Here is a 17,498-nt window from a genome sequence, read left to right as displayed (position 1 = left end):
ATTGTAGAAGGTGAGAAAAAGCTGGAGGAGAGAGGTGGGGGGCAGGAAAGTCTGGCAAGTGGTAGGTAGATACAAGTGGGGGGGTTGGTAGAGTAAGTGACAAATGCCAAAAGTCATGAGGGTATCAATTAAGGAGAGAAGGGGAATCAAATGTAAAGCCAGAGAGAGAGAGAGACCGAAGGGGCAAGAGAGGAAAAATAGGAGATGAATGGGGGATAGGAGATAATAATAATAATAATAATAATAACTTTATTTATAAAGCACTTTAAACAACTGCAGTTGCCACAAAGTGCTGTACATGAGAACTCATGGACAAGAAGTTATTACAAACCATTAAAAACCGTAAAACAAAGGACTATAAAACAGTAAAAATTAAAAGACATTAAAAGCACTAAAAACAGGAGCAATGTCTCAGCCAGTGTTGAAAGCCAGAGAATAAAAATGAGTTTTTAGGGTGGATTTGAAGATGGACAGTGAGGGGGCCTGTCTGATGTGCAACGGCAGGGTGTTCCCGAGTGCCGGGGCAGCAACAGAAAAGGCTCTATCCCCTCTGAGCTTCCGCTTAGACCTTGGTACATGATGTGATGAGTGTACATAGGAGAACCATCAAGATTATTGGGGGATAGTTGAAGAAATCCATCCCTCTGTCTACTCCCCCCCCATCTCCTTCATCATATATCCTTCCCTCTTGCTTTACATTTCACGCCTTTCATCTGACACCCCTTTGTCTCCTTTTCACCTCTAGCCTTTATAACTTACTCAACCCACCTGCTAATCAAAACCTGCCCATCCCTCATGTGTATCCACCTATCTATCACTCGTGAGGCTTTGCCCAGCCACAGCTCTCTATTCCAGCTTTCTCTCCCCCTCCTCATTACAATCAGCCTGACGAAAGGCCAGGACACAAAATGACTCCTGTCTTCCGCCCACTGCCTGACCCACTGAGTCCATTAAGCACTTAATGATGTGGAAGGAACATTATAGCAGTAATGACATAGAAAGTATAAAAGAACCACTTCCTCTCTTCCATAAAATAAGTAATATACGATTGGTAGAAATAACAATCAGAATGGTTCATTATAATTTAATGTTCAATTATTTATGTTAATGCTAATTACAAAGTAACCTATTCGTTTTTTGAAACGTGACAATTTCCATTAAAAGGACATTTTTCATTCACTCTTGTCGTGATGGTAAATGGTTGGTGAAATATAATAACATGGCAACAACATTTTTTAATAAATATACAAAATTATTCTGTCAAAGACAATTTCAAAATTTTGCATAGAATCTCACAGAATTGTTGGTGTGTAAGCTGTGTCACTGGTCGACTTTTCATTCCATTGCCCTGTTTATATCGTCACACTAGATGGCGCAGCTGTTGAAGAAATCATCGCCGGCAAACGTCAAAAGGACAAGAAATGGCTGTGGTTTTGATGGGGACCATGATTCCCTTCACTTATGCAGTTGCCTCAATGAATATCTGATTAAAAAATGCAGAATTTAAACCAAAGGCTTTAAATATATTTTGTAAACTTTATGGGACAGCATTATATACTAGAACATAGAACAGTAGGGTGCAGGAACAGGCCTTTTGTACAATTATAGACAATAGACAATAGGTGCAGGAGTAGGCCATTCGGCCCTTCGAGCCAGCACCACCATTCAATGTGATCATGACTGATCATCCCCAATCAGTACCCCGTTCCTGCCTTCTCCCCATATCCCCTGACTCCGCTATTTTTAAGAGCCCTATCTAGCTCTCTCTTGAAAGCATCCAGAGAACCTGCCTCCACCGCCCTCTGAGGCAGAGAATTCCACAGATTCACCACTCTTTGTGTGAAAAAGTGTTTCCTTGTCTCCGTTCTAAATGGCTTACCCCTTATTCTTAAACTGTGGCCCCTGGTTCTGGACTCCCCCCAACATCGGGAACATGTTTCCTGCCTCTAGCGTTTCCAAGCCCTAACAATCCTATATGTTTCAATAAGATCTCCTCTCATCCTTCTAAACTCCAGAGTGTACAAGCCCAGCTGCTCCATTCTCTCAGCATATGACAGCCCCGCCATCCCAGGAATTAACCTTGTAAACCTACGCTGCACTCCCTCAATAGCAAGAATGTCCTTCCTCAAATTAGGGGGCCAAAACTGCACACAATACTCCAGGTGTGGTCTCACTAGGGCCCTGTACAATTATATGCCAAATATGATATCAAATTAAAGGAACCCATCTGCTTGCACCTGATCCATCTTCCATTATCTGCATGTTCATGTGCCTCTCTAAATGCCTCTTAAACATTATAGTGTTGCTTCCCCAGCCTTCCACGGTGGCACATTATTGACACCCACCACTCTGCGTTTGACTCTGTGACTTCATGAGTTATGGATATAATAGTGTGGGAGCTGGTACAATTCACAACCTGATATTGGGTTGTAAAGGAAGCCAGCTTGAGCATTCTGCAGACACAGTGGCGCAGCGGTAGGGTTGTTGTCTTAAGGCCTGTTCCACTTGGTGATTTTGCCGGCCTCATATCAGTATCGCCAAAAGATTTCGAACATTTCAAAATCCAGCGGCGACAAAAAAAATGTTGCGACACTTGAAAAAAGGGCGTGCGTCATGCATCATCACGTCACATCACTGCTGCGACATACGTCATCACGCTGCGTAGTTCTCGGTGACCTGATATGTCAGTCAATGATGCCGGCAGTCACCGAAACAAAATCGCCAAGAGGGACAGGCCCTTTACAGCACCAAAGACCCAGGTTCCATCCTGACTACTTGCTTGTCTGCATGGAGTTTACACATTCTCCCCGTGACCTGCCTGGGTTTTCTCCGGGATCTCCGGGTTTCCTCCCACACTCCAAAGATGTACAGATTTGTAGCTTATTTGGCTTGGTAAAATTGTAAATTGTCCCCAGCGTGTGTAGGATAGTGTAAGTGCGTGGGGATCGCTGATTGGAACAGACTCGGTGGGCCGAAGGGCCTGTTTCTGCACTGTATCTCTAAATCAGGGGTTCCCAACCTTTTTCGTTCGATTTACCCCAGGCAACATTAATAGCACATAACAATGTTATTTTATTTAATTCGTCACATGTTTAAATTATAAAGGTTTATTTTTAATTGCTTACTGTATATCGTGTTGCTACTTGCGAGCAAAGCACCAAGGCAAATTCCTTGTATGTGTACATACTTGGCTCATAAAATGTATTCAATTCAATTCAATCCAATTCAATACACAATATACAGAAGCCAATTAACATGCAAACCTGCACATCTTTGGGATGTGGGAGGAAACTGGAGCACCTGGAGAAAACCCATGTGATAACAAGAAGGTGTAAATTCCACACACGCAGGCAGGCAGCACGCATACGGGACTGAACCCGGGTCTCTGGCACTGTGAGTCAGCAGCTCTACCACTGCGTTACGTTGACATTAGATCCCCATCCATGGACATTAAATACCCAAGGATATTCTTTATCGATATAATCATATACATTCTCAATTGTCAACAAATTCTCCACTTTTCTATGTTTTCAGGGCAAGTTTAGCTTTATAAATGTGCATTAATTGAATTATTGTTTTTAGATCTCCCACTCAATGTACAATGGTGGAAACCTTTGAGGTGGCTTGGCCTTTGAGGGTTGAAGCAACAGCTCATTATCTTTCAGGAAAAGCTTGTGAAGGAAGCTTGCATGGAGTGAGGTTTCACACTACCTCCTCCTATGGGCCTGGAACTTGTCATTTTTTAGGCCTCGTTACACTGAGATCCTTAATTGTACAATTAAGTTATACAATGGAAGAGCTTTCATATTAATGACGCTGAAGATATCTGAGATATTGCCTGGAATCAAATTGTTTTCTTTGACATTATCAGCAACAACACTGAATTGGTCACCTGTCCCAGATATAAGCTGTAGTGCCTGGTGTTGTGCAAGAATCTGCAAGGAAATGTACACACAACGAACTGCAGGTGCTGGTTTACAAAAAAATCCACAAAGTGCTGGAGTATTTCAGCAAGTTAGGCATTATCTCTGGGACACATGGATAGGTGACATTTAGGGTCAGAACCCTTCTTCTGACCACTTGTGGTAGTGGAGAGTAAGCTGGAAAAGAGATAGGCGAGGGACAAAGTCTGGCAAGCAGTAGGCGAGCACCTTGTCTCACCCCCACACGATTGTTGATCCAGGGACCATACAGCATGGATACAGGCCCTTCGGCCCAACTTGCCCACACTGACCAACATGTCCCATTTACAATACTCTTGCATTTGCCCCATATCCCTCCAAACCTGACCTATCCATGTACCTGTCTAGATGTTTTTTAAATGTTGTTATAGTACCAGCCTCAACTACCTCCTCTGGCAGCTTGTTCCATACACCCATCACCCTTTGTGAGATAAAGTTACCCCTTGGGTTTCTATTCCACCTTTCTCCCCTCACCTTAAACCTATGTCCTCTGGTTCTCGATTCTCTGGGCAAGAGACTCAGTGCATCTACCGGATCTATTCCTTTCATGATCTTTCCCCCCCTCACAGTGATGATGTAAATCCTTATTGTTATTGAAACAAAGTCTTGGGTGATTTATATGAGCAATACATTGTCAACTGCATGAGACCAGTGGTAAATGAGAACGATGAATCTGTTTTGACATATTACCTCATTCAGTAAAACCCAAAATGGGGAGTCTGTAACAATGAATAATCGAATAGCTTCAATTTTTCCAATCAATCCATCGACTTCACCTTCTGCAATTCCATTCCTAAATGTATCTTAAAACGTAAAAGGAAACAAGATCACAATTTACATAAAAATATGAATACAGTTATAAATACCCACCGGAAGGTCACTGAGTCGATGTTTATATTAATTGCTTTAAAGGAATATAGCGATGATGGTACTGGGAGATTCTAGATCAAGAGTTAATAGTGTTTTATTGTCATATGTCCCAGATAGAACAATGAAATCTGTCTGTTTCATCAGAAAGAAAATGATGGAAATCAAAATAATGCATTGAATAGAATGTTGGAGGAAAAATAGAGGCAGCATCAGTTCAGAACTCATTCCTCAACTTATCTTAATTTTGATATTATCAGCAACAGCATTGAATGAATCACCTGTTCCTGAAATAAGCTATTTGTGGTGCCTGGAGTGGAGCATGGACATGAATGGAAGGCACAGTCAGGTAAATTGTGTTGCCTCTTGGTGGGGGTGACATTGGTGTTTGAAGACTAGTTGTACTGAAGTCAAGGAACATTCACACCTGAGGTTTGTGCTTGATATTTAAGTCAAAAGTGAAGAGTGTTTAATTGTCAAACGTAATGGACTCAATGGCTAATCCAAGGACCAGTGGTGGTTACTAAAACAAAGTCAGTGGATCAGTCATAGAATCGTCCAATACATTTGAAAATACAATAATGTGTGTTCAAAGGCTGGATCGGAATTATTTTAAGATTTCACACAGTTCCAACAAGATTCTATAAATAAAATCTAGATATTGCTGTTGGTGTGGTACTAAATGAAGACCTACCAACAAGACATCTGCTTGAGAAACGGTCCAATTTATTTCCCCCTGCGCCCCACCCTCCCCATTTATACTGTTCCACCCGCTAAATTCCCTCAGAAGATGTTTGTTGCTCTAAAATAATCCAGTTCAATCTGTAAAAATGCTTTTAAAAGGAAGTTATTCAAAGTTGGGCTGATTATAAGGCTGACAGCATTCTGACAAATTCTTACGTCTGTACGTTATATAATTTTATTGTTGGATTAAAAAAATTAAATAACTGGTTACCTATCCTATAATAGCCATCATCTGTTTGTTGGTACTTGGAATATTTTATGCTATTGTTGTGTAGAGATTTCTTCGTCAAATCAGTTCTCTGAAAAATTATGAAAACATATTAATTGATAGGAAGCATTTAATAAAAATATAGAAATTACATTGTTGAGAAAACCTTGTGATTAATATTGTTCCATCACAATTCCCATGTTAAATATTATTTCCATCTCCTTTCGGTCGTGTAGGGTGGAGGGAGCTTGGAATTTTGAGTTTATAAAAGCTTTTTTGGTTGGCGACAGTTTAATATAATTATCTATCTTTCACCAGCTTCATAATATTTTCCGTTGTTGTTATAAAACCAACAAAAGCAGAAAATAAAGTGGGGCGAGTCCAGAACCAGGGGCCACACAGTCTTAGAATAAAGGGGAGGTCATTTAAGACTGAGGTGAGAAAAAACCTTTTCACCGAGAGAGTTGTGAATTTATGGAATTCCCTGCCACAGAGGGCAGTGGAGACCAAGTCACTGGATGGATTTAAGAGAGAGTTAGATAGAGCTCTAGGGGCTAGTGGAGTCAAGGGATATGGGGAGAAGGCAGGCACGGGTTATTGATAGGGGACGATTAGCCATGATCACAATGAATGGCGGTGCTGACTCGAAGGGCCGAATGGCCTCCTCCTGCACCAATTTCTATGTTTCTATGATATAGTCAACAAATCCTAATTGTCTTGCGGTATATCTGAGGATAGATCAATCCTTTTCAAGTTGGGATGGTTGAGTGGTATGTGACATAGAGATTGGTTCAGTGGGGGAATGGCCTCAACGCCATAACTATAAATAACTTGGACAAAGTTAAGTGTTGCTAAATTTGGGGATGACACAAACATAGTTGGGAAAGTAAGCTGTGAAATGGACAGAAAAGGGTTATACATGGATATAGATGCCTTAGTGATGGGCAAGGTTTTGGCAAATGAAGTCTATTATATAAACGATGAGAGATTGCAAACCTCTTAGATGCAAAGAGATCTGAGTATCCAAATGCATGATTTTAATTAGGAAAGATGTCAAATTGTTATTGTTTATTGCAAAGGAAATTGAATGCAAAACTAGAATGCAAAACTCTGGAGGGTATGCTCCAGTCATAAATCGTATTGACCAGACTACATCTGGAGTATGGTCTATAATATTGATATCCTTATTAGAATATTAGTGGATTGGAAACAGTTTGAAGATTTTTTTGTAGACTAATATCTGGAATGGGTGGTTTGTCAAATGGGGAAAGGTTGGTCAGGCTAAACTCATATCTGTTTGAGCTTAAAAGAGTGAGAGGACTTAATGGCAACATGTAATATGGTTGTGGAATGAATGTTTCCTCCTGTGGCGAAAACCACTGTTTAAAAATAAAGAGTCACTCAATGAGTCAAAGATGAGTTTTCTTTTCTTTTAGAGGGTTGTGGGTCTTTTAACTATTTTTTTTTTTAAAGGGTGGCAGAAGCACAGTTTTAAATATGTCCACAGTAGCAATAGTTTGGTTATCAATAAGCAAGAGGGTGAAAGATTACTGCAGGTAGTTGAGAATGTGTAGTCAAGGAGACAATCCGATCAGAAGTGATGCCTAACAAGTTTGGCCCCTCTACATCTGGCCCAGCTAAATATGCAGGGCCAAGAATGGTCCAGAGGCCCAGCATGATCTGGCCAAATAACAAATACGTTCTGAGAGGAGATATATATGTGTTTACTTTTACATATTGTAAGGAAGTGACTGTGGAATGGATTAGACTTCTTCAAATTCAATTATAAAAAATGTAAGCAAACACTCTTGTTATGAAGAAACAAAGAACTGAAGATGCTGGTTTATACCAAAGATAGACATAAAGTGCTGGAGTAACTCAGCAGGTCAGGCAGCATCTCTGGAGAAAAAGGATGGGTGGCGTTTTGGGTCGGGACCCTTCTTCAGACCTTCAGAAGGATCCCAACCCGAAACGTCACATATCCTTTTTCTCCAGAGATAGTGGCTGAGCCGCTGAATGACTCCAGCACTTTGTCTCTAGCTCGTAATATGAATGCTGTCAAATAAACAAACCATTCACAGTGAACAAATGTGATTCATGGTTAATTTGCTTTTGCTGGGATATATTAGTTGATTAAAATAGTGGCAATGCAGCAAAATCAATGCTTATGGCCAGTATGTTTGCATGGGTATCCTAAAAACTGAGCATACTACTAACTGAGCATACTACTAACGAGCTTCTCAACACTTGCTCAACTAGAACCCCGCTAACTGTTCAAGACTTGCATGGTTGGTTTAATGCTAACCTCCATTTCTAGGTCTCATCACAGAGCCAGGTTGATTAAAACTAGATAATCTGCCTGTGTTTCACGATCATATTGACAGACCGTGAGGAAAAACAGTTTCTCGGTTTCACTATTTTCTTGCATCATAAAACCAGCACCAATGAATGTTCAACTAATACTGTAACAAATAACATGGTTCTAGATTCCAAGGAAGTTTCCTTCCATTCAGACTCAAGAGTCAGGGCTACTCTGTGAGTTACAATGTTGCCAGAGGGGGAAATGGATCTAGAACCGAAGGAATTTTGGATTTAGTGTTTGCTGTAAAAAAAAAATGTCTACCCTAGTAGTTAATAACAGGTGGACTTACATCAGCTGGTAGAACCTCCACTGTTGTATTAAAGAGTTTATCTCCTGGATGTTCTGTATCGCCACTTCTAAAACGGTATCTTTGAGGTAAAGATTGCAAAAATAGTGAATGAGAGGGAATATGGACCAAACATATACCTTTGCTGTAAAATTGTAATGCATCTTGTAATGCACCATCTGAGTATGTTAAACTGTACAATGCCAGTAGGTGAATGCCTATCTTCTTTTGCAAAATCTCTTTCTTTCCACACCTTTAGTAGAGTGCCAACCTGCTTATTTTAAATAGGTTAATCCTTCTGTCAGCATAATGGAATGATGAGTATGAATCAACCCATCGTGTATTACGAGTGGCGCTTCAGGACATAAGGAGTGCCATCATTTCTATCCTTTCATCTCCTTACAGGGCCAGAATACTACAACAAACAAAGAACGTAGTATAATCCAGAAAACCTTCCAAAAGATCAGATGTTCAGAGATGAATAGATGATTGTTTAGTTTGCAGTTAATTAATTAATCAGCCTTGGTATTCCCAGATGAGTGAGAGGGATGTGTGACGTGCTGGCACACCTGTGTCAGTTTCAGCTACTTTTAACTCCCAGAGCTCATCAAAATATATCAAGCCTGAAATGCTGTTGCCATGAGGATGTGGGTGGGTGGCTGTGAACGATGATGGTGAGAGTTGGAGGAGGCAATAACTTGGAGCCTCTGAGAACGTCCGCAGTTAGGTAGGTGGATAGGGGAAGAGAAGTTGATAGCCTGGTGCTTTTGAGATGTGGAGGAGCTTATCTGCTTCTAATAAATCCTAAAATACTACAGTTGCCATTCTAAATTCCATCTTCTTTCAAGTTGTGATTCCATCCCAAAATTCAAATTAATCAAAATAATGCACTGTGACTTAAACCTAATCAGGGTCTCGTCCACCTGCATTGCTATGCCTTTATTTTACCCACCTCCAATCACCCCCACCTTTCTCATTGGGTATGAGGTTACATTTAACTCTGAAGGCCCCTCTTCCCCACCTATAATCTCACATTCCCCTTCCCCCTATATTGATCCTCCACTAAAACCTGTCTGAAGAAGGGTCCCAGCCCAAAACATCGCATGTCCATATTCCCCAGAGAAGCTGCCTGGCCCGCTGAGTTACTCCAGCACTTTGTCTCTTTTCTTGTGCTAATAAATTCTACCACAGATGATGGTTGAGTAGATATTTCGTATTAAACACCTGAGAGCATTTCTGTTGCAACTACTACAACCATATTTTAAACTGTGCATTTCAAAACCAAATTGAACAAAAGCAGCATGATTCAGCATCAGAATCAGAACATTCTTTTTTTTTAAATCAGTCAAGGCAGCTGATGTTTTATGGTAGAGTAACTATAGAAGGTATAGCATGTTACAGGTCTACAGAAAAAGCATTGTGTTTTGGATTGGATTGCCCTACCAATTTTGTTACATAGAATTGATGACAGGGCTGGCTTCATCTTGCACCCTGTCTGATTAAGCTTCTCCTTTCCTGATCGAGATAAAAACATAACATGATAAACATGGACATAAATGACAATTCTCGCACCTGTTGGAGTTTATTAATGCACCAGCACATCACCAGCTAATAGTTACATTTTAGATCTTCGACGTAACTATTAGCTTCTAACTCAGTGAAATGAAACATAATTTGGAAGTAAAATGGGAAATAATCCTACAAAATAAGTGTAAAATATAACTTCACTGTATAAATGGCTAGAACTATCAGCATCCTAGATTGAAGAGATTATGGGTGAGTGCACTTTGCAAATTACACATGAAATATGTTTACATAAGACAATTTGATACCAACCTTTCTATTTTCAATGGCTGGAAGAACCTAACTTTGATAAAGTCCCCTGCCACCGGATTAAATGCCCACAGGAAATCCTCTCCTTTATAGGCCTTCTCCAGACTGTGGTGGAGGTAGATTTTCAGGCTGCTCGTTAATTCTGCTGTAGGATTTGAATGTCCTTTGCGTAATAATTCTTTCTTAAAATCCTTATCCTTGCATTTAAAACAGAAATATTAGATTAAGGACTTGAAAACCCGAACTCTTAGCTACTCATAAACAGGGTCAGCTCAGAATAAGTCAACTTTTCAAAACAAGCACCAAAAGATTTGTTGAGCACTTTATTATAGTAAGGTTGTGTAATATCACTCCATTTCCTTCACTTGAGGCAAAACTGAAAGCTACAGATTTATTTTGATATTTCATTAGCAAGTGTACCTTCGACTGGGTGGTATGTCTGAAAATCAAATCTTTATCTATCTGTTTAAGTAGCCAGAAATATTACTTACAAGTTCAGGATTGAAAAATCAAACACTAATGGGCATGGCTTTAAGGTGACAGGGACAGCGCTTAAAGGAGATGCACAGGGCAAGTTATTTACAGAGAGTGTGGTGAGTGCCTGGAACATGCTGCCAGGGGTGGTGGTTGAGGCAGATATCATAGTGGCATTTGGATAGGCATGGATATGCAGGGAGTGGAGGGAGAAGGATATGTGCGGGTCTTTGCTTCATGTTTGGCACGGACATAGTGGGCCGAAGGGACTGATTTATGTTAATATATGCTGTACTGTTTTATGTTAATGTGTGCTGTCCTGTTTTATGTTAATAAAATAATAAGTTAATAAGATGATTACAGATGAGGAAGGTTACCTTGATTTATTCATCTAATCATAACTCATAACATCTAATCATAACAACATAACATTCACTAATTATCCATGTACTTTTATAATATTATTCCACACCATGAGAAGGCATTTCCTGGAACTCTGAACAAAAATACTTCCTTCATTAGTTTGAAACAGTATCCCCTAATTCTAGTACACCACTTTAATGGAAGTAACATTTAAAACTGTTGAATCATCATGTTAAATCACTCTGATCTGCAACTCCACTTACCTTTTATTTCCATTTTCATTGACCAAACAAAAATATTTTTTCCCCCAGATTCGTAGATTTCAATTGGCTTGGCTTAACCACCACATCCATTACATAAAAGATGCTGGCCTCCTGCCTTAGTTAATGTTTTTTTTACAAGTCTCCATTTCACTCTCAGCTGGTTTCATTATCCATTGGTTCAGTTGGAGTCTCGTTAAAGATCTTCTCACTTTTGGTTCTGACCCATTCATTCACCTTTATCTTTGCCGTTTGCAACCTGTTCACCAGGTTTTCAATCTGTCAGTTATATAAATTGATACCCAGTTCCTTTGCCTCAACTCCAGCTCTTTCTCCATTGCAAAAAAGATCTCTTTCTAATACCTCGAGTGTCTTACCTCACACTTCCCCACATTGAATTCTATTTTTCACAGTTTTTCCTCATCTTACAGAATCTGGTCTATTCCTTTTCCCCGCTATTGAATTTACTTGTAATTTAGTGTCATTTGCAAGACTTGTCAATTTTCTTGGCCTATTAACAGTGTTTCACACTTGTCTGCATTAATTTTAATTTGCCTTTGTTTGGTTACTTATTTCTGATTTGCTTCTTCCAATCTTGCATGCATTATTTGGATTATTTTGCATATCTGGTCGCTTTGCATTTAACTTCCTGATCGAAATTACTTATATAATTTGAGATTAGTATAAGTCCCAGCAATGACACCAGCTGCAACTCAATCAATACTCACCCTTATGCTTCCCTATGGCCTGGAATCTTATTCATTCTCTAAGTTTATTTGAATTTTTCAAGTGTTGACTTGCGTGCGTGACAAATTTATCAGAGTAAATTTAGAAACCAAGGCACACAATAAAGGTCATCTTGGCAAAATCCACCTGCGTTACTGAAATTAAACTCAGAACGAGGAACGTATTCATCAAATCTGACAACACAAATAGAGTAGAAACAAAGAACTGCAGATGCTGGTTTATACCAAAGATAGACACAAAGTGCTGGAGTAACTCAGCGGGTTAGGCAACATCTCTGAGAAAAATGATGGGTGACGTTTCGGATCAGGTCCCTTCTTCAGACTGATAGCTGCCTGCTTGCAAGCTGAGTTGCAGCTGCCTGACCCGCTAAGTTATTCCAGCACTTTGTGTTGATCTGTTAACAAAGGAATGGAGCAGCTTGATGACCTGAATTCAGAACTAAGAATAATTAGAGGTAAACATGATTTAAGATGAAGAGAAAGAGTTGAGGGGATGGTTGGTGAGAAGGAACATTAGATGATATGGGTTAGTGTGGGAAACTGGTGCTGATAAAAGACCTTCTCTTTTTTAAGTCCATACAATGCTTTCTTCATACGAGCGTTTGACGGCACTAGGCCTGTACTCACTGGAGTTGGAAGGATGAGGGTGGACCTCATTGAAACTTACTGAATAGTGAAAGGCCTGGATAGAGTGGATGCAAAGATGATGTTTCCACTAGTGAGAGAATCTAGGACTAGTGGGCACAGTTTCAGAATAATGAAATGCACCTTTAGAAAGGAGAGGAGGAGGAATTTCTTTAGTCAGAGGGTGGTGAATCTGTGGAATTCATTGCCACAGACAGCTTTGGAGGTCAGGTCATTGGATATCTTTAAGATGAAGATTGCCAGATTCTTGATTAGTATGGGTGCCAAGGGTTATGGGGAGAACGCAGGAAAATGGAGTTAAGAGGGAAAGACAGATCAGCCACGATTGAATGGAAGAGTAGACTCAATGGGCCGAATGGCCTACTTCTGCTTCCAGGACTTATGAAGATATGAACCTTTCTAGGATGGAGGCCTGGAGAAACCGATTGAAACCGATTGACAAAACCGGGATGGGGAAAAGACATAACCAAATGAATAACAATAAGTGAATCTGAAGCAGGAAGAGATAAATCACATGTGAAATGTTCAGTTGGAGACAGACATGAGAATATTTTTTAAAAGCTTGTAGTCGGGTTGGGAATCATGTTTCCATAAATACTGCCGTTTTAAACTGGGACTGTTCCTGCTCATCAGAGTTGGGTGATAATTAATGAAATGGCCTCTTCCTACAAACCCATCGCCAAACTGCTCAGTTACTTTGCAAAATGTTCTGTTTTTCTTATTTTCTTGGCCACATAACTGCAGACATTCATTGAGGTAGGAGCAAGCCTACTGTGCAGTTTGATTTTTAGATCATTTTCTGATCTCATGGCTGTGGACCACTGTGCCATCCTTTGAGTTGCATATTTTCTTTCATTACTAAGCAACCTCTAAAACAGAAAACATTTAAAAGGAGGCACCCAACTTGGTTTGAATGGTAGAAATAAACATGTATGTCTTGCATGGCATTGCCAAAATAGAACTGGGATTTATTATTCTATGTGTTTCATGGATAGAGTTTGAATTCAACAATTTGGATTGTGGTATTCCCTCTGTTAGCTATGATAGTCATTCTGGGTGGAAATATGTAGATTATTTTGTCCACTCTCCTTAGACTTCTTTGGCATTGCTAGAGGAAAAGAATTCTAGGTCCCTGCTTTTGCAGCAACTTTAATATTCCAATCCAAAGTGAATAGCAACAGGCCTGAAAGTGACATCGTTGCTGTCTGCCACTCGTTGCCTGATCCTTGTGAATGACCCACACTGCAAACAGAAAGTTGAGCTGCGAGTGACAACCTCATTGTTAAAAGATTGATGGCCAGCAGGAACCAATGTAATTTCAGAACAAATATTGAATTTCTTATTGTTGTGAGAATGCTCTGGAGTTCTGTTTGTAGAGGTCTCTGCAAATGATAAGTCTGTTGCTTGCTTAATAACTGCTCATGGAGAGGTATTTTAACTGCTCATGGAGAGGCATTTTTAATGCATTTGGACATATTTTGCCAGCATTTTTCTTTGCACCGAGGTGCTGAGTTGATAACTTTGTTGGATTTATCTAAACAAATCTCAGATCTGCCTGTTTTCAAAGCATAATAGACAGTCTGTTATGTCCTAAATGTAGTCAAACTGCTGTTCCATGCATGTGTGGCTCTATTACAGATCTATTCTTCAAGGCAACTGGCTTCAAAGTCTCTACAATGACAAGATTAGGCTGCGTTTTATTTTTTGACGGCCAGATCTTTGTACGTAACTGAAGTTCATATAGGCATTCATCATTTATTTGTGCTTGTATCTTAACTAAATTCTATACTGCCTCCTTTGTAAATAAAGCCACAGATAACATTGAAGAGGCAATGTTAATTTGAGGCATAGCACTACGATTATTTTCATCACTATTTTCTCTTCCAAGTTTCGACTCCTGGCACAGCAATGAAATGGCCTTTATCTAATTAACAAATGACAGTTTAGTTTAGAGATACAGCACGGAAATCGGCCCTTCGGCCCACCGAGTCCATGCCGACCAGCGATCCCTGCACATTAACACTTATCCTACACAGACTAGGGATAATTTATACCAAGCTAATTAACCTACAAACCTGTACGTGCGGGAGGCAACTGAAGATCTTGGAGGAAACCCACGCAATCACGGGGAGAACGTACAAACTCCGTACAGACAGCACCCGTAGTGGGGACGGAACCCTGGTCTCTGGCGCTGTAAGCGCTGTAAGGCAGCAACTCGAACACTGCGCCACTATGCCATGCAGATACTCATTATTCCAGCAGATTATTTATAGAATTATTTTTTGCTCCAGATTCCAGCATCTGCATTCTCAATTACACAATGACTCCTTGTGTAATTGTGGCCAATTTTGTTTGATAATATTCCTGTGAAATGCTTTGGGGTGTTATTGCATTAAAGATGCTTTTCAAACACAAGATGCTATTCACAAGGTGCCTTCTTGCACTCTGCCAATTCTTTGACACGTATTATGAACTTGATTGGTATTGGAAGATAATGGTGACTGCTTGCAAAATGGAAGGCATATGAGCGCCAAATGTATTTGTTTGTGTCACGTATCCAGAAGCCATTATGTTTATACAGGTTTGAGACCTATAAAGAATAAGGGAATATGTTCCATGGGTCTCAGTCTGTTTGCTCTAGCCTGCGTTGAGGTCTACATGTTGGGATTTCAGCCTTTTCAGACCATGCTTGTAACTGACCAAGGCAGTGGGAAGAGACTTTCCAAACCAGAACCCTAGCCTTACACAAGCAGAAATGTAACTTTCATTTGCCTAAATAATTGCCTGTTAGACTGGCAAATAAATGCTTAAGATGGTATCAATGACTTTAGTGAGAAAACCACCAAAAAGTAATTAAGCAAAACCAAAATCGCCTGCAAAAAAAAGCACTTAATTGTAACCAACTTGATACAAGATTTCCTGACATAGAAAAGAAGAACTGAATCCACTGTTATTGACTGTAGAAAAAAAAAGTCACTCATTGCATATATTTTTATGCAGCGGAGAAAATCTTCTGGTGACAACCATGTCAGTTTACTTTGAACTGGTACACATTTTTGTTAACAGCTTACCACCATGTTAAAATAATGCACACAAACTGCACACACTAAAGTAATATACAATAAGCTTTCACTACACAGATACTTTGACATACCTTTAGGTTCTGAATTTTCCCAGCCAATGAAGAATGAGTTCCTACATGCTGAAAAAGGGAAGGTCTGTAGCGAATTCGCAAATTAGCTTTCTGTCTTTCGCAATGTTTCTGAGAGAGGAAAATGTGGAAATAGTTGAATTTATTTAAAATGTGCAACTTAAAACCACAGGAGTTCTGATGAATTACGCAATCGTACCATGATGTGATTTACAGAAGGACATTGCGTAACTATTCATTGCAGAACCAAAAGCATGGTTTGTTAAATCTGCATTTAAGAGCAGAACAAAAAAATACCATCTCCAGAGTATTTTAAAACCCTAAACATTTATCGTTCCCTCTCAGACATGAAAAGCAAAATTGGCTTAATACCTTCCATCAATTAATCTGCCAACAATTGCTACATATTTGCCACTACTATTATTGTTAATTACACATTTTCTGACTGCTTTGTGTTAAATATTACAGGTTTTTGTGCAGAATTAAGTGTTCACTTAATAGTTTCAGTTACTTACTGGTGCATCAAGGGAGCACCTATTATAAACTGTGCATTAACAATACCCTAATATTCATTTAAAAGGACAAAAATGTGTATGTAGCAGTGTGGTTTTTCACCAAATGCTCCCCATGAGTGTTGTTCCTCAGTGGGGTGAACTCCGATGAGAACTCCAAGATTAACTCCTCGAGTCCTAATTCTTTTGTGTCAGGAACTGCAGGATGCTGGTTTAAACCAAAGACACAAAGTGCTGGAGTAACTCAGCGAGACAGGCGGCATCTCTGGGGAGAAGGACTGGGTGACGTTTCCGGTCAAGACCCTTCTTCAGACTGCAAGTCGGGAGGGGGGGGAAACAAGATATATAGATGGTGATGTGTGATCTATTGTGATCTATTGTCTATTGTTTAATGTGCAGTGATATAGAACAAATGAATGAAAGATGCAAAAAAGTAACGATGATAGAGGAAGCAGGCCATTGTTAGCTATTGGCTAGGTGAGAACAAGAAGCTGGTGCGGCTTGAGGGTGGGGGAGGGGTGGAGAGAGGGAATGCAGGGGTTACTTAGAGGTTAGAGAAATCAATCTCCAATCTTCCTCCAATTTGCATTTAGCCTCACTCTGACAATGGAGGAGGCCTAGGTCAGGAAGGTCGGCGTGGGAATGGGAATGAGAAGGGGAATTAAGGTGTTCAGCAGGGAGATCAGGTAGGCCCAGGCAGACTGAGCGAAGGTGTTCAGCGAAACGATCGGCCAGTCTGCGTTTGGTCTTGTCGATATATGAGACATCTTGAACAATGGATACAGTAGATGAGGTTGGCGGAGGTGCAAGTGAACCTCTTCCTAACCTGAAAGGACTGTCGGGGTCCCTGGACAGAGTGGAGGGAGGAGGTATAGGGACAGGTGTTGTATGTTTTATCTGCACAGCATCACATTTTGGTTCAACAATGGGGTGAGATCAGATTTGTTACCACAAATGCAGCTGCTAAATATAGTTGTTATGGTGCCTGTAAAGTCATAGTCACAGAAAAACACAGCATGGAAACAGGTCCTTCTGCTCACCGAGTCCAAGCTGGGAACCAATTTTACACTAATACTATCCAATGT

General features: G+C 40.1%; 1 pseudogene; it reads right to left on the bottom strand.

Annotated features, from left to right (window-relative positions):
* Positions 1-1,311: 1,311 nt before the first annotated feature.
* LOC129704629 (alpha-1,3-mannosyl-glycoprotein 4-beta-N-acetylglucosaminyltransferase B-like) overlaps positions 1,312-17,498 on the bottom strand; it is a 126,604-nt pseudogene continuing 110,417 nt past the window's right edge.

Source organism: Leucoraja erinacea, chromosome 1 (assembly GCF_028641065.1).
Source record: "Leucoraja erinacea ecotype New England chromosome 1, Leri_hhj_1, whole genome shotgun sequence".
In the NCBI taxonomy this organism is placed as follows: domain Eukaryota; kingdom Metazoa; phylum Chordata; class Chondrichthyes; order Rajiformes; family Rajidae; genus Leucoraja; species Leucoraja erinaceus.
The sequence above is the reverse complement of the archived record's forward strand: the minus strand, read 5'-3'. Positions and strand labels throughout refer to the sequence as shown.